The sequence below is a fragment of the Bufo gargarizans genome, chromosome 6 (assembly GCF_014858855.1).
Source record: "Bufo gargarizans isolate SCDJY-AF-19 chromosome 6, ASM1485885v1, whole genome shotgun sequence".
Classification (NCBI taxonomy): Eukaryota; Metazoa; Chordata; class Amphibia; order Anura; family Bufonidae; genus Bufo; species Bufo gargarizans.
In genome coordinates, this window is record NC_058085.1 from 315098148 (window position 1) to 315119998 (window position 21851).

Below are 21851 nucleotides of genomic sequence, written 5' to 3' on the forward strand. Positions count from 1 at the left end.
ATGCCATATTCTATGGATATGCCATAAATGTTCCATATGGGACAGCACCTTTCAGTTCCACTTGGAACCAGCTTTCCCTGTATTCAGCTGGTTCCGACAATTTGCTGCTGATACTTTGCATCAAGACTATAAGAATAATTGCCAGACCGCATATACTTAAGCACTTTATTAACCAACATCTTTTAAATACCTAAAAACAATGCACGGAAAATGGAGACACCACTGTAAAGGAGACACAATGGTAGTAGTAATTCATGGCTATATGCTGTTTTGCCATATGGTCACGATATATTTTGCGTTATCATCTTGGAGATTTAATTATCTCTGTTCAATCTAAGTATTTTGTGTTTGACTTTATATGTCAGTTGATTGTTTTTGGTTTTATTGAGACTATGAGGCCATAGCTTCTCTTGTTCTCCATGGTGACACAAGTCACATGCTCATACCCATAACCACAATGAAAGACTCAAACACTAAATTTGCACTATAAACAAAACCATTAATATTGACCAAAAGTTCACGCAGCATTAGCTGGGCAACAAATCCCCATGAACAAAGCAACAACACAGATTGATAAAAAGGGAGGGAGGGCAGGGCGCTGGTCCTGATCTTCCTCAACTGAGCTGACCAAGCAATGTCCCGTCTTTTGAGACCGAAGCTTTCCCGCCTAAATCATTAGCCGCCAATCCGGATCCAAAAATCTTCCCACCAATGACCACTCCATCCAATCACATGCTGATCACCACTGTGAACGTTGCTGGGCAGAAGATTCAATGGACCGGCTAAAACGGTACCAACCCTTTTTTCTGGTAAGCCCTGAAATAAGAACAAGAGAAAAAGGAGAGGGGGCGGGGGGGGGGGGGGGGGGGAAACAAAGAAAAACCAAACCAATAAATCCCACCTCATTACAAGTGACTGTGTCACTATGAGTCCCCCAAGCTAACCACTCTGTAGGGCCCTTGTCATTCTTGCTGCCTTATAACCTCGGCTCTGAGCTACGCACCCAGTCTTTGCACACATGTGCATATACTGAGGCAGTATTAACTGTCCATCCTGACCAAGAATTCTGTACCCTCTGCTAGACTTAGAAGTTACATCAGTCTTAGTTCAAGTGTGTAGAATGGATTTTCAGTCAGAGAAATTTCTGCAAGAAATCTGCCAATAAACCCTAATGGCCGATGGGTTTCAAGACATAAGATGGAAGGCTGAGTAGTATTATTCTCTAAATCTCTCATGTTATCTGCTGCACTTAGATGTGTAATTTATAATGAAGTGAAGCACTGATGAAAGACAATCACGGATATTTCAAGTGTTGCTTCCAGTCTCCATATCCCTATTTTCTGCATTAGTGATGGTGACAGCTCTTAATTACCAATGTCTTAATAGGTGCAGAAATCAGATCATATTTAACAAGCAGTTACCTAAGGCTTCTTGTGAACTGCACTTGACCCATGGTTACACAGTTCCACTGTACTTGTTTGAAGTGGATGCCTTGTATTAAATGTTTGCAACATTCCACAGTTCATCACAGTTTGTACGGCTGCCAAATGAACCTACTGATAACACCTGCAACCAGGAAATTTGGTGGTTGGGTGCATGAAAACCGTATATCGCCTGGCATATGTGACATACAGTGATCAGCCACAACAATAAAACCCCATATTGCGCAACATGAGGCATATTTACTAATACCGTCAAACTTTGCACAAGAAAATGAATCCCAGTCTTAATATCAAACAAAATTAAGATTCAGGCGCATAGACCTTTCTAAATTTAGCATATTGTAAATCTCGCAACAGGGTAACACAAGCATTCTGTCCATGTGCCAAAATTTGTATCCAAGTTTCAGAACTGTGGTATTTTTGCCAATGACTGTGGAGAAAGCAGGGAAGTCGGCATGGCAAAGCATCTCCTACTGTAATGCTAGTGTAAATGTAATCGTTAATGATCGCTTGCGTGCCATGTTGGTTTTAGATAAGCCTGAATGTATTCCTAGGAAGATACATCCATATATATCCAATAGCAAGTATATCGTGGCTCACCCGTACCTGGTCTGTGGTCAAGGTGCTCTGTTTTTAGATGATTCACCCTATCATCCGAAAAGAAACAATGTAATGTATAAAGTAAAAACAGGCACTCACCATCTGGTCTAGATAATACAATGTCGTATTTAATATATATACTGTATATATATTTGATCAGTAATATAAAATATTATAATAAAATGTATAAGATATGAGTCCCTAGCTAATTATATTAATAGATAATTGTTATTGTATATACGAGGATATATATATATATATATATATATATATATATATATATTAGGGTGGTGGATATACCTATTCCCTAGTGTTGACAGGTCCCCAAAAAAGGGGAAGAAGTCCCGAACCGTGTAATCAGTATCAAAAAGTTAAAATACTTTCTGATATCTGTAAAGAATAAATCAAGGCAACTGGACGTACTGTAGATTTCTTGAAAACGTTTCACTCGTTCTTCCAACGAGCTTTCTGAGTGACTGTACAAAAATTCTGGGAATAAATATGTAACTGAATCCACATCTGGAAATTATACCCAGCATTGGGTCAAAGATGTTGATTCCATTATCCTAATTGGAGTAGGTGATAAAGACTTCCTAGAAAAAGGTGTCAAGACAGCATTGTATGTGGCAGACAATAGATGTCTAACCCCCCCACCTCTATTTAAGCTTGGCTTCTCCATTTTTACGTAGATGGCCTCCTTCACGCCTCATTTGTACCAATCGGCCTCCTTATCCAAAACACGTACTTGACTGTCTTCAAAGGTGTGACCTGTTCCTTTTAGATGTAAGTATACGGCTGAATCTTGACCAGAGGTTTTGGCTCTTCTATGCTGAGCCATACGCTGATGTAGTTGTTGTTTTGTTTCGCCGATATACAGTTCTGAGCATTCCTCATTGCACTGCACTGCGTACACAATGTTGTCCATCTTTGGCTTTTTATAAATATGGGGATGGGTGCCTTTCCCTGATGAGACATCCTGAGTCAGGCTGTTTACCAGCACCAGGATCTATCCTCGGCGGAAGGCCCCCTCGCCCAATCAGCAATTAAACATTTCAACATCTCTCATACAACATAACAAACAATTCTAGGAAGTCAAAATATATAGAATATGTATACAGACCCGTGCCTAGACAAATAAGCCGCCCTAATGTTGGCTAATGGTCAAAATAGGGAGAGACAAGATCAGGGAACAACCTATGATTCCCAAGCAAAAGAAAGGGGAAGCCGAGATGGACCGCTTTGTGAAGAGGCAACTAGCGCTCTCACCAGCGCGAACAAACAAAATGGTGCTACAGTCCTCAAGGCCTGAATCAGAGGAAGAAGAAGACAGGGAGGATGCCGCTGCTAGCGGAGGTCAAAGAATTAGAGACACCCCGCAGGTAGAGGACAACTATATTTTCACAAGGTCCTTCTTGAAAGACTCCCTCTCACAAGCCTTAACTCCCTTGGTTCAGGAGATAAAAGATATGAGGCAGGACTTGAGATCACACGGTCACCGGGTAGAAACCCTGGAGTGCAACCAGGGACTATTAACAAGCCACGGTGCGGCTGTGTCGCAGTGCATAGACTCGCAAATTGATTCCATCAATAAACCCTTCTCCCTGATAGAAGATCAGGAGTAGGAGGAAAAATATTCGGATAAAAGGATTACAGGAATCCATTGTACCGAACACCCTCCAAGAAGCTGCCCTACTCTTATTCACAGATCTCCTTGGTGGACAGCACAGCTCATCACTATAGAGCACATACATAGGTCCCTGCTCCAGGCCCCAGGGAAAGATGAACCGCCACGAGATGCTGCAAGAGGGAGGAAGGAATTAACACATGATGGTGCACCTATACAGTTGTTCCAGGACATAGATCCGTCCACATTGAATAAACGCCGCAATCTCAAGCCCATCACGGACTACCTGAGAACCCAAAAAATAATATACAGGTGGCTATTTCCTTTCGGCCTCACATTTAGCATCGGTGGCAAACCTGTACGATTCGCAAACCTGCTGACCTACCAGCAATATAGGCTGCTCTTGGAATAGAACTATTGCACATTGAATCTTGGCTTCCACTAGACAACTCAATGAAGCTCCCATCACTTCCTCGAATGGAGCCATGGTCCACGGTCACAAGGCACAAGTCCACAAACATCAAGATAAAGACTGAGCGATCACTTTCAGTTAGCCATTTACTGGATCACTTTATAACTTATTACTATTTTCTGTTCCTTACTAGAGTATTAAGATGAAAAACAAAAGGTCTACTACTCTCCATATATAATCATAGGAGCCTGACTCTGTGGCTGCGCAACCCCAAGAAAGGGATCTGAGGTCCCAGTATATCTGTAACACCTGGGGATTTCGCAGCTGCATAAGGCACGCTTCTAGCCTTTTAGGCATATTCACATTTTTATATATATATATATATATATATATATATATATATAATGAAGAAAATCCGCAGCACTCCTTGAAGTGTAGAAAAAATGTGTAGTTTTATTCACACATGTCAAATGAGACAGTCTCATTTGACATGTGTGAATAAAACTACACATTTTTATTCACACATGTCAAATGAGGACCCCCTTGTGCCCACATTTTTATTCACACATGTCAAATGAGACAGTCTCATTTGACATGTGTGAATAAAACTACACATTTTTTCTACACTTCAAGGAGTGCTGCGGATTTTCTTCATTGTTTTACGTCTCGAATCGAGGGACCACCGCCGGCACCACACAGCTACGGCTGAGTAAAACGACAGGAGTGCTGCCTGAAACTTCTTTTATATATATATATATATATATATATATATATATTCATGGTATGTGCATATATCATTCTAATGTAGAAATAATCTATGTTAGATTTCAAAGTGAAAAAAACTCACAGAAAAAAGTGGCCTAAACGGGTGGAAATGCTCCAAACTCAAACACTGTAGCGTGTCTATAACTGGGGAAGCAATTCCTCCGCATAAGGTCCGCAGATAACGGCAATCCCCATAAAAAAAAATCGTACAATGGAGGATGCCGGGGCGGACCACTTGCACCACAAGGACATCTTACACAATATGATACATTGTGCAGATGAAAAAATATATAAAGACAAAAATCACTGCAGAAAATGCACCAAAATAATAGCCGATGTTAAAAGCGGAGAACTTTGCCAATATCTTCCAGTCAGGAACATATCGGAGCCCCTCATGCACCACATCACAATGCCTCGGCAAGCATGGGGTCCTACCACTAAACTACCCGTTGTGTGTGAACAGGGTCTGAACACTGCTAGAAACCAACTCACAGTTCCTGACTGGAAGATATTGGCAAAGTTCTCAGCTTTTAACATCGGCTTGAAAAATTAGCTAGTATTGTCAGTTGTGTATCATTTTGGTGCGTTTTTTGCAGTGATTTTTTTTAGACTTCAAAGTGCCCTCCCAAACTCCCCAAATTCCCCTGGGGGCCACAAATTAGCTAGTATTTAGCCATAGGACAAAAGGGACCCAGATAGGTTTCCCTCAACTCATCAAGGATTTAGCACAGCTTCTGTGGGCCCTGAGAGATGGGGCAAAGGGGCCTGGCCCCTCCAAAACGTCTGAAGGGTGGGTGGCAGCAATTGGTAAGCCCCTAATTTACTAGATGTGCCTACACAATGCCAAACACTCATATGTATATACCACTTTGTTAATCAACATAACCTATGTGCATCTTTTAGGGCGTTCCAATGGTTCCTCCCCAGAAAAGGGAAGGAGTCACAATCCGGACAGCTGTTAGCCATAGGCCAGATGTATTCCTGTTTAGAATATCTAGGGCGCAAGTGTGAGATGCCAGATCAGGATGCCTTAATCCCACCCTCCACTCCCACAGTATCATCCCAAAGCTTACACATCAACTGGTTTGAGTATAATTTCTTTGGTTGAAAGTTTTTTTATACTGTTTTTGTGTTTTATTACTGTTCAGGTCGCTCCCGGGATCAACATTTCATCTATCAATGTGTCTCCCAACCATGGCTACCATAACCATCACATCTTTCAACATCAGAGGTTTTAACACACCGCAAAAGAGCTCCCAGGTACAGACTCTCTTGAGGAAGAGCAAATCTGACATTTGCTTTCTGCAAGAGACCCATTTAAAAACTAACAAAATTCCCAATATGCCACTCACATACTATAAGCAATGGTTCCACTCAACATACAAATCAGCAGCAAGGGGAGTTACAAGGGGAACACAAATTAAACCAAATATGTGGCACCTCCATCCATCTATCGGCCTCATTGGTCTTATTGTGGATCCCGTCTGACAACTGGACCCCAAGGGCATCTGATTTGCCTACTTGGATGGTCCAAGAAGCTAAGTACCTAATCCCCTTGCACTGGCTTAGACCCAACCCCCCAACTATTACTCAATGGGAATCAAAAATCAACCATCTGTGCCTCATGGAGGAATTAGAAGCTGGGCAAATAGAACTCACTCTAGATTCCTAAAAACTTGGGCTGCTTGGAAAGAATATAAAAGCAAAAACACAAGTTAAAAAATATCCTCGCTCTTTCGACGCTCATACGTGACCTATCTCACAGGGTGTGACCACATACTTACTGTCACTATTTGTTATATGAATAGTTCACTCTGTTATGTTCAAGGGTGTCTATGACTGCATCAAATAAACATTGGCAAAAACCTACAAGGAGCTCCTGCAAGTTACTCTCCTCAAATAGAGGTCTATTGAAAAGTTCTGAAAGATCTGTAATTTGTTCATTCTGCTCCACTACTATTATATGACGCTCTGACACCTTTTATATGTTATCTACTCTATATAAAATATCAATAAAAATATATTTAATAGAAAGAACAAAAAAAAACAATATACATTTACACATTCAGCTCGGCTGAACGTGTATGTGTATTCAATAGGAAGAGTGGAGAAAGCTGCTTGCCCGACAGTGGCTTATTTCCAAGGACAGCAAAAGGATGGGGTGAATATATTCACTTCATCTGATTCTTCTCTCCCCTGACATCTATCTGGGAGGAGCTTCCCACACACAGATTGTTGGCCGAACCCGCCGTTCGGAAGACAACACACTAATATGTACGGGGGCCTTTAGATAGAAGGTCTTAAACTGTGCCAGATTTATCAGGAAAATAAATCTGTTGCATCTTTAGATTGCCACCTATAAGGAGGCTTAGCACAGAGATACAATTAAGTCACGCCTCCTTTTACATGAAGCCATATGCCTTTCCTATCAGTCATGCCCATTGTCGGAGGAGGCAGAAAAGGGTTCAAAAAATGTCTAAAGGGTTCAAAATGTCTAAAACACTTGTCCTTCCATGGAACCTTTTTGGTAGGTATAGACTATTGCATACTCCACAAGACCTGCCATTTGGAAGATGCTCTAGCCCATTTCTCTAACCATCACAAGTTGCTCAGGTCCTTGTCCATTTTTCCTAACTTCCAAATTAAAGAACAGACTGTTGACTAGCTGAGTAATCGATCTCACAGCTTCAAAGATGCCAATGTCCCAAGACACTCAATGTTATTCACATTACCTGCTAGTGATTAAAGCTTATTGGTGTATCTACATATCTATCAACAGCAACTATGAAATTATCTGGGGATCCTAGAGGCTATGCTAATCATATGCCTGGCTCCTGAACATTATACTGAACATGATATCCTATCCTGATTAGGGTGCATGCATGCTTTAAAAAATAAAACAAAAGATCCACACTAAATACATAAGTATGTGCAATGACCCATTGAATTGCTGCTAAAGTGTTACATTGTAGTAGATCACTGTGAAATAGCTATTATTGCGATCCATTGCCAAAGTAATTAAAGGTTTATTCTTTTTCTTATGCACTGTCTATCCAAAATAGTAGTGTATAGGTAGCAAACAGGTAAAACTGGCAGTCAGTGCCATTACCAGTGTGATGGGCTGGCCACACCCCCTGGTTAGAATGTCTTTGCTGAGCAGACCTAGAGGAAGGACATGTTTATGAGCTGCTAACACCAGGCCCTGTTCATCCCTGAGACCAAAAGGTGCCTGGGAAGCAACTGAACATAGAGACTATACCTGAGAGAAAGAGAACAGGCATTTATTTATGGTTGAAAACTACATAAAGGCCATGCTTGGACTGAGACAGTAAGGTAAATGCATGTTTATGGAAATAGACTTTACTGCATGTGGAAAGAGTCAATTGCCTCCGGCACCCACCGCCCTTTTGAGACACTCTGGCCATCCACATCGTAGGACTGCACTCCACCGTCTGGGCTTTGCACAAAGTATATTACTAGATCAGATGTCTGTGTTTATTTGGGAAGATTGCAAAGAGCATCTAGAGAGACTCAAGGAGAAATACTACCATTATTGCCCCCTCCTATATACAACTTTTGGAAGAGTTTTGTTGTATTATATTTATTTTACTCACTTATATAGGGCTGACATTCTGCAGCACTTTACAGATATATAATTTCTTGCTGTCTCCTATGGGGCTCACAATCTGAGTTCCTTATCAGAATGTCTTTGGAGTGTGGGAGGAAACCAGAGTACCCAGAGGAAACCATGCAAACATAAAGAAGACACAAACCCCATTCAGATGTTGTCCTTCATAGAATTCAAACCTAGAACCACAGCGCTGCAAGGTGCTAACCACTGCTGCTGTTATATACCTCCAAACTGCTTAATGTTTATGCATGTACTACAACCTCCATCATCTATTCAGTAAAGAGAGACTTTATTTATTATAACTAAATGGTCTTGGTTATTGCTTTAATCATCCGCTGGACCCTCAGTCTGCCCTCCTGCCTTGAACCCATCCACCTAATATGAAAGGTACCCTAGTCACCACCAGGCAGGAGCCTACAAAAATCAAGGGTGTACCCCAAGGGAACCAGGGGGCATCCTCAATCACTGCAGAGCCCAATAAGCATTAGAATGAGGACTACCACTATTACTACTACTCCTATCATTGCTGCTGCAACCATTCTCATTCTCTCCCACTTCTCTTGCCAGGCCTGCTGCACGTGTGTGTTTGTCTAATTCACATGTAAAGTCAGCTCAGTACAGGATGCACAGTATTTCCCTTCTGCTTATATAGCTTTCTAAGTATTTCTTGCAGTGTAGCATTGTGTGGTTTAAACCTGAAGAATGAAAACTGACGGGTGACTTTAGTTCATCTCCTTCCTTATACGGTAGTCCTGGCAGACGTCATAATAACAAAACCCGCTGGGTGTACCAGATTCCATCTTCTTAGAAATTAAGATAGCAATCAGAAAATGGCCATTATGCGAAGTTGCAAACCCAGTGAATGGTCACTGTCTGTAAAATAAAAACTGGCTGAGTGCAGTTTTTGTAGCTGAACTTGTGTCAACTCTGCTGGTAATCATTTTTATTTTATGATTGTTGTGGTAGTTATATATATACTAGAGCAGAAATACAGCCAAGGTTGAGGTTGATTACAAAAGACTATTACGGGTAAAAAATAAAAAATAAAGAAAGACATTCAGAGAATTACATTTTGATGATTTATGATGACATTCAAAAATTTTTAACACAAGAAAGACCTGCATTCCACATCAGATGGGAGTTTAATTCCACATAGGTTCTCAGAAATTGGTTTAAAGGGAATCTGTCAGCTCCAAACTCCCCTTCCCACCCCAAACTACAGTAAGTGGTATATAGTGTACAGGGGTTCACCTAGCCTTTCTGCTACCTAAGCCGAAAACTGAAACGGCGTCTCTCCCAATGGCAATTTTTTAACCGAACTCCTTTAACACAATAAAATAGCTTATTGCCCATGGCCCTTCCGCTGTCCCCTGTGGCAGGCGCAGCACTATGAAGTGCCTTTTGCGCTGTGGCATTAGAAGAATTTTGATATCTCCGACTTTTTACTCTGTAATTCCTCTAGCGCTGTTCTATGGAAACAGTAGATTTAAAGAGCACACCAAAAGCTTCAAAATAACTTCTTTATAAGTTATTACTTTTCTTCATATATAACACTGCCGCCTCCGCAGCAGATAGTCCCTGTACATAACACGTGTTGAAAAGATATCACAAAATGGCGGTATGCATAAGATGGTGGTTCAACTGTTCAATCTTGTCATTCAACATAAAATGGTGGATATATTTCTCTCTTGAGTATCTGTACTCTCACTTTAAGTTATTTAAGCACTTTATGATCTCTCTGAGAGGTATATCTGAGGTCTAACTAATAGTTCTGCTTGCTCAACTTGGTTTGCAGTATGCAATTGCTTAAGATCTGGTATGTATGGTTTCAATTTGTATGGATTGTTAAGTAGTTCACAGTTTGCAACTGTAGCTTGCAATTTGTATTTGCAATTTTAATTTGGTGGAATTGTAAGCTAACACACATATAACTGTATATCTGTAAATAATAAATCAAGGCAACTGGACGTACTGTAGATTTCTTGAAAACGTTTCACTCGTTCTTCCAACAAGCTTTCTCAATTCTGAGTGATTGTACAAAAATTCTGGGAATAAATATGTAACTGAATCCACATCTGGCAATTATACCCAGCATTGGGTCAAAGGTGTTGATTCTATTATCCTAATTGGAGTCAGTAGGTGATAATGACCTCCCAGAAAAAGCTGTCAAGACAGCATTATACGTGGCAGACAATAGATGTCAATAGATGGCAGACAATAGATGGCAGACAATAGACCTCTATTTAAGCTTGGCTTCTCCATTTTTACATAGATGGCCTCCTTCACGCCTCGTTTGTACCAATCGGCCTCCTTATCCAAAACACGTACTTGACTGTCTTCAAAGGTGTGACCTGTTCCTTTTAGATGTAAGTACACGGCTGAATCTTGACCAGAGGTTTTGGCTCTTCTATGCTGAGCCATACGCTGATGTAGTTGTTGTTTTGTTTCGCCGATATACAGTTCTGAGCATTCCTCATTGCACTGGACTGCGTACACAATGTTGTCCATCTTGTGTTTAGGCGTTGGGTCTTTGGGGTGAACCAGTTGTTGCCTCAGTGTGTTGCTGGGTTTAAAGCAAACAGGAATGTAATGTTTATTAAAAATCCTTTTGAGTTTCTCAGACACCCTAGCTACATATGGGATAACCATATTCTTGCGTCTGTCATGCTTCTCGCCCTCACTGGTAGTCTTGGTGGTCTTTCTTCTCCTTCCTTCTGTTTTGACAAAGGCCCAAACTGGATACTCACAAGTTTTAAGTGCCCCTCTGAGGTGTTTGAGTTCCTTCGCCTTGGCCTCTGTGCTGGTGGGGATTTTCTTTGCCCGGTGGTGTAGAGTCTGGATGACTCCCAGTTTGTGGTCTAGAGGATGGTGGGAATCAAATAGCAGGTACTGGTCTGTGTGTGTTGGTATGTATGGTTTCAATTTGTATGGATTGTTAAGTAGTTCACAGTCTGCAACTGTAGCTTGCAATTTGTATTTGCAATTTTAATTTGGTGAAATTGCAATTGGAATTACAGATATATACCATGACCTGAATAAATGAGAACCTTCACAGACACACATATAACTGGTTAAGTATAAAGTTCTAATCACAATACTTACAATATGAACATTATATAACTGTTCTAAATACATATTTTGGCCTCTTGTTCCCATAAAACTGGACTCTGACTGGAACTGTGTGAACATTATGCTTTCTGTTGTTTCTGCTGTGTCAGTGAGTTTACCTTACATTACAAAATGAATCTTAAAGGCATATTATCTTTTTCTGCTTCTGTGAACACAAAATATAACAGTTATATGACATCCAAAACATGATGTCACAGTAAATAACTCTGTTTTTGTCTTTAACACATAAACATAGGAACTGTATTAAGGTTATTAGCAGGTTTAGCTGTATACACATATAAGCTATACTAGCAACCTAGGACAGGTCCTAGCTGGCCAGCTACACTCTCACCAAAATTACCTATAATTCTATGTTCTTAGTGGTAGGACTTGAACATGAATTTGAGGAATTTTCCATTAGGTTCTCAACTTCCAAGTGTCTTTTATCACTCTCAGGTAGAACAACTAACTTCTGTATAAGATGTTCCAACTTGAGTGGAGTAGTCAGACGTTTTCCTTTTTTGTCAAGTTTTGAGTCTCCTATTTGTAACACTCTTCTTACTAGTCTGTCTTCATCCTTTTGAACTTCTAGAACGTTGGACAATGTCCATTGACTTCCAGGTAAATCTTCTTCTTTTACTAACACTATGTCACCAACTTGGACATTTCTTCTGGGTGTTTGGCTAAGTACTCTTTCCTCCATCTATTCCAAAACTGATCTGATAGATATTGAATTCTTCACCATCTTCTTCTGGCATATAAATCTTTTTGGTGAACTTGCCAGGCGGTGGCTGTATGTAATCAGACTTAAGATGAAGTAGATGGTTGGGAGTTAAAGGGTCCAAACTTGTTAGGTCGTTGATATTATCAACTGTCAGTGGACGGTAGAATAGGGTCCTAAGTGAAGCTTCATCTATTCTTTTTCAACACTAAACTTAACACATTTATTATAGTTCTGATTTGTTTTTCCCAAACTCCTCCTTTATGGCTTGCATGTGGAGCGTTCATATGAAAATCACACTGTTTCTCTAACAAATACTCAGTTACTTTTTCTTTATCAATCTCTTTTAGAGCTTTCTTCAATTCATTCTTTGCTCCGACAAAATTTGATCCTTGGTCAGATCTAAGCTTTCTGACGGTACCTCTACTCTAATGGCTATGAAACATCTCAAGGCGTTGATTAATGTGTCAGTTAACATATCTTCTAACATTTTCAGGTGAATTGCCCTGGAACTCAGACATCTAAATATTAGTCCATATCTCTTGTAATCCTTGCTATTCTGTTTGGTGATGAATGGGACAAAACAATCCATTCCAATCCGCTATAAAGAAATTGTGGCGATGGGTTTACACGATCTGCCGGTAAATCTGCCATTCTTTGCTCTTCTGTAAGTCTATGTGCCTTTCTACAGACTACACATTTACTTATATACTTTGCTATAACTTTGCTCCCTTTCACAATACAGTAACCACCTTCTCTCAAACAGCTTTGGGTAAAGCTTCTTTCTTGATGCAAGGATATGTTGTGGTAATGATCAATAATCAATCTTGTGAAGGTAGAGTTTTTGGGTAGAATTGTTGGATGCTTCACTCTGCTAGGTAACAATGCATTTTCCAGTCACCCTCCCACCTTCAGTATATCATCCTGGAGACTTTTCACTGTAGAATCTCTGTTTAACGAGTCTTATGACTGTTCCTTCAGCTTTCAGTCCTTCTTCTACATTCGGTGATTCCTTCTTTCTGATTCTCTTTGCCAAACGTTGAATTTTAGCTACTACATTTATGACTGTGTTCTATTTTGAACATCTGGCTAGTCTTTCAAGTATGTAATCTTCACACTTGGCAGCAGTGCTCAAATGTTTGTACAGCTTTTACTTCTGGATCACCCATAGACAATTCTGTGTAACCTTTATTTGGCATGATTTCCTTTTTCCAAAGGAACCCTGGACCGGTGAACCAGTATAAATTTTTCAGCTCTGTTACATTCAGGCCTCTTGAAGCATGATCTACTGGGTTATGCTTTGTGTCAATGTGATGCAAATGTTCTGGATTTGTTATTTCCCAAATTTTCTAAACTCTGTTGGCGACAAAGATATGGAATCTCTGAGCTTCGTTGTTTATGTATTCTAGGACAATTTGTAAGTCTGTCCAAAAATATTATATTTTTAATTCCAATTCTTCTCTCAGAAACTTGCTTACTGATGCTGAAACTACAGCTGCTGTCACTTCAAGTCTTGGTATTGTCTGAATACTGGTAGGTGCAACTCTGGCCCTCCCCATAACCAGAGCACAGTGTATCTTTTATTCTCCTATTACTCTGACCTAGGAGCACTGACCCTAACCATAACTGCTGGCATCTGAAAAATGATGAAGTTTTATTTTCTTGTACTTTCCAAAATCATGAGGTACAAAACATCTGGGTATTCGAACTTCTCTCAAGTTTTGCAAGTCTCTTACCCAACTCTCCCACTTTGGCCTAAAATTTTCAGGTATGGGCTCGTCCCATTCCAACTTCTGTCTGCATAATTCTTGCAGTATTTATTTTGCTCTGAGGATTACCGGGGCCAAGAATCCCAATGGATCAAAAATAGAAGCCACTGCGGAAAGAATGGTTCGTCTAGTTACAAATTTCTCTTCAATAGATACTTCAAAGAAGAACTTGTCTTTCTCTACATTCCATCCCAATCCAAGTACGTTCTAAACTGGAAGATGATCATAATTGAGATCTACATTCTTCATTGTTTCTGCACGTTGAGAGTCACTGATGGATTCCAGTACCTCTCTGTTGTTTGAGATGAATTTGTGAAGGTGCATGTTTCCTCTTGTGCATAACTCTTGGCTTTCTTTCACTAGTTTGATTGCAGATTCTGTGGACTCTAGACTTATGAGACCATCATCTACAAAAGTTTTTCTTCAGAAAATTTGCTGCTGATGGGCAATCCTTTTCATTTTGATTAGCCAGGTACTTCATGCCATAATTGGCGCAACCTGGAGATGCTGCTGCTCCAAACAAGTGTACTTTCATTTTGTATTCTAATGGCCCTGTATCTCTGTCACCGCCAGTTCTGTCAGAAGGTCTGGCAGACGTCCTTCTCTACCTCTTGCATAATGTTCTTTGTTTTGGTTTCACTTTCTCATCTCTTTTCCTTCTCCCAGGTGTCACCTATTTACACTAATCCTCTTCCTTTATATTCCCTCCCATACTGCCTCACTTGGTGGTTTATAATGTCACGCATGATGTTGCAGATAGCTGGAAGGTCTGAATAAATGTACGACTTGATCCCAAACTAAGGAGCATATAGGTGACCCCTATAAAACCCCTAGAGCTCTCCCTGACTGCTAAGCACATACAAGGGTCTCAAAGGTAGACGATTGTATGCCCACGTACCTAAGACTGTGTGACACCTGAAAACCCTATAATAGTGAGGGGACACGACCACCGGCTCCCTGCACTTAATACGGAGGGAGTCAGGGTCACCTAGAATCACGCCAGCAAGGAAACACAATACATGAAAGGACTTATCTGAACAAACAGCAGCAGCAGCCTCCAGCAGTGAACACTTAATCCAGGAAGTAATATAAACCGCAAAGTGAGGCAGTATGGGAGGGAATATAAAGGAAGAGCATTAGTCTAAATAGGTGACACCTGGGAGAAGGAAAAGAGATGAGAAAGTGAAACCAAAACAAAGAACATTATGCAACAGGTAGAGAAGGACGTCTGCCAGAACTGGCGGTGACAATCTCCATCCTCCCACCATAGAAACCTCAGGAAGTCTCTATCTTCATTCTTCACATGAAACTGGTGGAAAATCTTTTTTCAACGTCACACATGACCGCTACGGGATACTTTCTGAATCTACAGAGTACTCCAGGCAGAGTGTTTGTAAGATCTGGTCCTTTTAGTAGATGATTATTCACCATTCACCAACACCATTGTAATTTTCTGAGCAATCAAATACTTCTCTAATCGTATCTGGTTTCTTTGAGTGGTAAACACCATGATGTGAGATGTACCACACTTCTTCTTTAGGTTTGTTATTAACTTCTCTAATCGTATCTGGTTTCTTTGAGTGGTAAACACCATGATGTGAGATGTACCACACTTCTTCTTTAGGTTTGTTATTAACTTTCTCTGCATGTCCTTCTTCGAGGATGCCTTCCATGAATTTCAAATAATTCTGCTTGAATTTGGGATCTCTTCCCATCTTTTTCTTCAAACATTTCAATCTTGCTAGGGCAAGATTTCTGTTATTTGACAGACAAGGTGGTTCTCTAAAAGGTAAGGACATTTCAAGATGACCTTGTTGATTCTGCAGAATACTTTCTTCTAGAGTGTGTACGAACTTTATGTCTTCTTGAGATACACGGTTCTTTAAAACTTATGTCTGCAAAGTCAGATTCAAGGATCTTGATTACTTTCGCTGGACTTAAAGATCACAGCAGTTGAGCTTCAGTTGAAATGCTTTTATTTGTGCATTAGATAGACATGTGGCAGTTTCGTGTGAACGTTTTCGGCATGTAGGCCTTCGTCAGACACTGTGCCGCAGTCTGTAACCCAGATAGAAGGAGGTATACACACCTAGTGAGGTGGTGCATATAGCACTAAAGAGTAGGAGGTGTCACAAAACTGCCACATGTCTATCTAATGCACAAATAAAAGCATTTCAACTGAAGCTCAACTGCTGTGATCTTTAAATTAATTACAACCATTGATTTGCCATTGCTTTCTCCTTCCCTCACTCTGCAAGAGAATACTGATACTTTCTTTCCTTCCTCAGTATCTTTAGGTATTGAGGATTTATCTTTCTTTGGACATTCTTCATGTGGTTTAGGATGGCGTCCTTTGCAAACGCTGCATGTGGCCTTTTTCTTACACTCCTTAGTAACATTGTCTTTTCTTAGGCATCCGAAACACAGTTGGTTATCCAGCACAAATTTTTTCTTTTCTTCTGGGGACTTCGCCTTCAATTGTTGCCACTTAGGAGTGCTTCTCTCCACAGAACATACACTTGAAGGTAGTCTGAAGATTTGTCGGTTTTGTCTCTCTACTGATCCCAGTAGTGACTTTGAACTTTCACTCATAGGTATCTTGACCTTTAGCTGCTGTGTTGGTTACAAAGCTAGTTACTCTTGCACGTCTTATCTCTCTTGCAGGCTTTTCTTCTAAGGATTTTAAGACATAAGATGATGTTACTGGATTCCGTGTTACGCGTGCTTCCTTATTGACGAACTCAGAGAACTCTTTAAAACTTGGGAAGTTCTTGTCTAGATCTAACTGTTCAGTCACATAGCAATTCCATCTAGAAGCCACTTCTTCAGGTAGCTTAGTTAGCATCCTGTGGTTTTCTAGATAGTTGTTCAGTACTTCCAGTCCTTGAAAGTGTGGAATGGCATGCTTGCAGGAAGTCACTGTACTCTTGGAGTCTGAAATGTTCTTTAGGGCCTATTTTAGGCCAGTTATTCAATTTCTCTCTAAAAGCTCTTTGAACTAAGAAAGGATGACCATATCTTGCATTTAATTTTTCCCAAGCTTGCTTGTAGGCTCCTTCGTCTTTTCTATAAAAGTTAGCTTCAAGAACTTTGCTTGCTTCCCCACCAACATATCTCTGAAGGTAGAATAACTTGTCGATTGGAATGAAGCAATGATGCTCAATGATCATTTCAAAACTTGCCTTCCACTCTATGAACTTCAGTACATCTCCTGAAAATACAGTTGGTTCCGGCACAGGAAGTCTAGCGAGGACTGTTCTCTGTTGTCCTGTTGGGACAATAGTTGTAACAGTCTCCTGAGCTTTGCCGTGACATCTAGGAATAGAATCATCCAGTTCTATTTTCTCACTTAGTTCTGAATTAGGCGAGTCCTTTTCTTTATCTTTTCTGGTAGAGATAGAGGTTAAATTCACACACCTTTTTCCTAAAACTGGACTAGGCCTCTCTTTGTTTTTCCGAGCAGGGATGGAAGGATAATATCTTATTCTCTCACTAAATGCTGAAGATTCCCTTCCATTCTCATGGGCGTAAGTAGGAAAGTAGGAGTCTGCTTCTTCACTTAGAACAGATTTGAACATATGACTACTCTGATTCATAACCTCTTTGTGTACTCTGAGTCTGGCTTCTATGATCTTAACTTCTTTTTGCCTTTCCAGACTTTTCATCTGTTGGCGCTGTGCTTCTATTTCAGCTTCCATTTGCTGGCACTGTGCATCCATTTCAGCTTCCATCTAATGGCGTTGTGCATCTTTTTCAGCTTGCTTTTCAGCCATCAGTTGACGCTGTGCCTCGATGGCAGCTTCCATGTCAATTTCTGCTTTCTTGACAGCAAGTTGTTCAGCTAATTCCTTTCTTTTGGCTGAAATATTTGAGGACTCTGATATGTGGATGGCACTTCTGCTAGCAAAGGAAGTACCACTTGTAATTGTGGTTCCACCTAAGGACCTAGCATAGTCTCTCATAAAAAGCTAATTCATTCTCCTTCTTGCTTTAACTTCATCATAGTTTTCTGCAGATGATAGTTCTCTCATGAGCTTTAGTAAATCTTTAGTGACTGCAGTACAGGTGGCCATGTTCCTTACAATGTCCTGGGAAGGTGTCGCAAGCTCAGATTCGGATTCTTATACAGTCTCTACCGTATCACTCAAGTTCCCTTGTATACTTTTTTGCTTTAGCTTTCTATGAATATCTTTAATGTATGATTTCCACCTATCATACATCCGGGCAAACATTTTCTCCTTTAATGCTGCCTTTTGCTCCAAATTTTCCAGCATCTTTGAGGTCGGTTTTCTGGCACGTGATGGACATCTTAGTTCATCTACTTGGGCTATAATTGTTTGAGGCAAGACTAATGCTGCATCAAACTCTTCTACCTCAGACAGGTTCCCTTGCTCTTTAACTTCTACTCTATCTATCTTTGTATCCTCTAACCATGGCATGGTAAACTAGGCTCAGGCATTTTACTTTAAATGCAATACTGTCAATCAATACAAATATTAACATGCCTTTCACTTTAAATGCATTATTGACAAATGTAGAGATAAATGACTTTCACTTTAAATGTAACAGCGATAAATGCAGGCAATAAATGACTTTCACTTTAAATGCAAAAGAGTCCGTGTAATACAAACTGTCCTTTGTTTAATTTTAAAGTCTTTATCTGAGCACAAAAATCTCTCTTTATGCCAAAGCCTATATGCAATGATAAGTAATAAAAGGAAAGCTCTGAACTTATTCTGAAGAGCAGGATACAGTGATCTGAAGGTTGCTGTCTGTCTTAAAGAAGACTTGTCTTTTCTTGATGTGATGCGATGCTCTGCACTGACTTATATCTGTAAAGAATAAATCAAGGCAACTGGACATACTGTAGATTTCTTGAAAACGTTTCACTCGTTTTCAAGAAATCTACAGTACGTCCAGCTGCCTTGATTTATTCTTTACAGATATATACCATGACCTGGATAAATGAGAACCTTCACAGACATCTGCACTGACTTGCTATACTTTGTGCAGACTTGCGATGCTCTGCGCTGAGTTTCAATGCTCTGTGCAGACTTGCGATGCGCTGGCTTGGATACGCTGCTGCAGGCTTTTGGCCTAGTGGCGGGAAACTAGCTTACTGCAGTACATGGTCTCTCCGTGGATAGCGGTGCAGGCATTTTAGATCTGGACTTTGGCGTTCCACCATGCATCTCTTTCTCTCTCTAGGGATTGCAGGAGGGTTGTCGCTCTTTCTCTGACTATCTTGCCTTTGCCGTTCTGCCACTTTAAGAGTCGACTGCAGTTTGACTAATGCACACATTGTATGGCCTTTATAGTAGCTCCGCTGAGGTGTCTTTGCTTGCTCACTCAGGAAATAGTTGCTGAGCGGCAGTATATGTTGGCGCTCCATTGCTCTAATGTGCCCTTTACTGTGCAAGTTGAGGAGCGCTATCACTTCGTCCTCTGAGGGTAATAGTTCCACTGTGGCAGCACTATGAAGTGCCTTTTACGCTGTGGCATTGGAAGAATTTTGATATCTCTGACTTTTAGTCTAACCAGACTGTCTATTACTATGTAATTGCTCTAGCGCCATTCTATGGAAACAGTAGGTTTAAAGAGCACACCAAATGCTTCAAATAACTTCTTTATTAACTTCAACTTTTCTTCATATATAACACTGCCGCCTCCGTAGCAAATAGTCCATGTACATAACACGTGTTGAAAATATATCACAAAATGGCGGTATGCATAAGAAGGTGGTTCAACTGTTCAAGCTTGTCATTCAACATAAAATGGTGGATATATTTCTCTCTTGAGTATCTGTACTCTCACTTTAAGTTATTTAAGCACTTTACGATCTCTCTGAGAGGTATATCTGAGGTCTAACTAATAGTTCTGCTTGCTCAACTTGGTTTGCAGTATGCAATTGCTTAAGATCTGGTATGTATGGGTTCAATTTGTATGGATTGTTAAGTAGTTCACAGTTTGAAACTGTAGCTTGCAATTTGTATTTGCAATTTGAATTTGGTGGAACTGTAAGTAAACGCACATATACATTTTTCAGTATACAGTTCTAATCACAATATTAACAATATGAACATTATATAACTATTCTAAATACCTAGTTTGGCCTCTTGTTCCTATAAAACTGTACTCTGACTGGAACTGTGTGTCTGTTCAGCTCCTCTCTCTGGTCAATAATGATCCTAGCAGCTCCTGCTAGGGGAATTCCCAGACAGGCTGTGTGTGAGGCTGGCTGTGATTGGTGAAAACTCTTGCTGTGCGAGAAGCTGGCTGTGATTGGTCTAGACTTCTGCCCAGCAACAACAGATTAACGCTATGCTTTTCGCTGTGTCACTGAGCTTACCTTACATTACAAAATGAATCTTAAAGGCATATTATCTTTTTCTGCTTCTGTGAACACAAAATATAACAGTTATATGACATCCAAAACATGATGTCACAGTAAATAACTCTTCTTTTGTCTTTAACACATAAACATAGGCAGGGGCGTACATAGAAATCACTGGGCCCCATAGCAAGAATCTGAATTGGGCCCTCCTAACCCCGCCCACTACCCACCCATGGCCCATCCTGTCCTGGCTCCTCCGCTGCCACACACCCTTTTGCCAATAAAGAAATGTATACATGACCTACTGAATCATTTTTTTTCTTTATTAACCAACTTTTATTATCCTTAGGGCCTCATGCACACGACTGTTCCGTTTTTTTCGGTCCGCAAACTGCGGATCCGAAAAAAAAAATGGAGGCCATCCGTGTGCCTTCTGCAATTTGCAGAACGGAACAGGCGGCCCATTGTAGAAATGCCTATTCTTGTCCGCAAAATGGACAAGAATAGGACATGTTTTTTTTTTTTGGCGGGGCTACGGAACAGAGCAACGGATGCGGACAGCACACGCAGTGCTGTCCACATCTTTTGCGGCCCCATTGAAGTGAATGGGTCTGCATCCGAGCCGCAAAAACGGCGGCTCAGATGCTGACCAAAACAACGGTCGTGTGCATGAGGCCTTACTCTGATACACCGCTGATATGACAGTGCTGTATGGGAGTAAGGATCTCACTGGGGCTGCAGTGAGCCATGTAGAGCACACATCACTGCTCCTGCCTGTCTGCTTTGGTAAAGCCGGGCATAGATGGACTATGTCAGGCTTTAGCAGAGTGGGCACAGGACAGTGGATACAGGGCTCGATATGTATGCGAGCACAGCTGAACGAGTGCAGGTCAGGAGCCCACATAAACATCACTCCTCCTGCATGTGTCCAATGTGCTAAAGCCTGACATAGCCCATCCCCTACATCTTAACCACTTTTCTACCAGCGCAATTTTTTCATCATTTCTCTTACCGTAAAAAATGCAATAAAATGTGACCAAAAATTCACACACACTCCAAAATGGTCTCAATAAAAACTACAGTTCATCCCGCATAAAATAAGCCCTCCACACAGCTCAGTAAATGTAAATATAAAAATGTTATGGGGGTCAGAATATGGTGAAGTAAAAATGTAAATATATATTTTTTTCAAAGTGTTAATTTATTTTTACACTATTTAGACATAAAAAACCTATACATAGTAAAAAGGAAATGCAAAAATTGAAAAACCTCCCATATCCTAAGGGTTAAAGAGGCTATCTAACCACTATTATGCCCCCAAAATGCCCAGGCACGGCATACAGGTAATACTAATGCCCTATGTGGGGTGCAACCAATAGCAGGCCCCGTCAGAAATGAGACTCCCTAGCGTCACCCGCAGTACTAGGGAGGCTCGTTCCCATCAT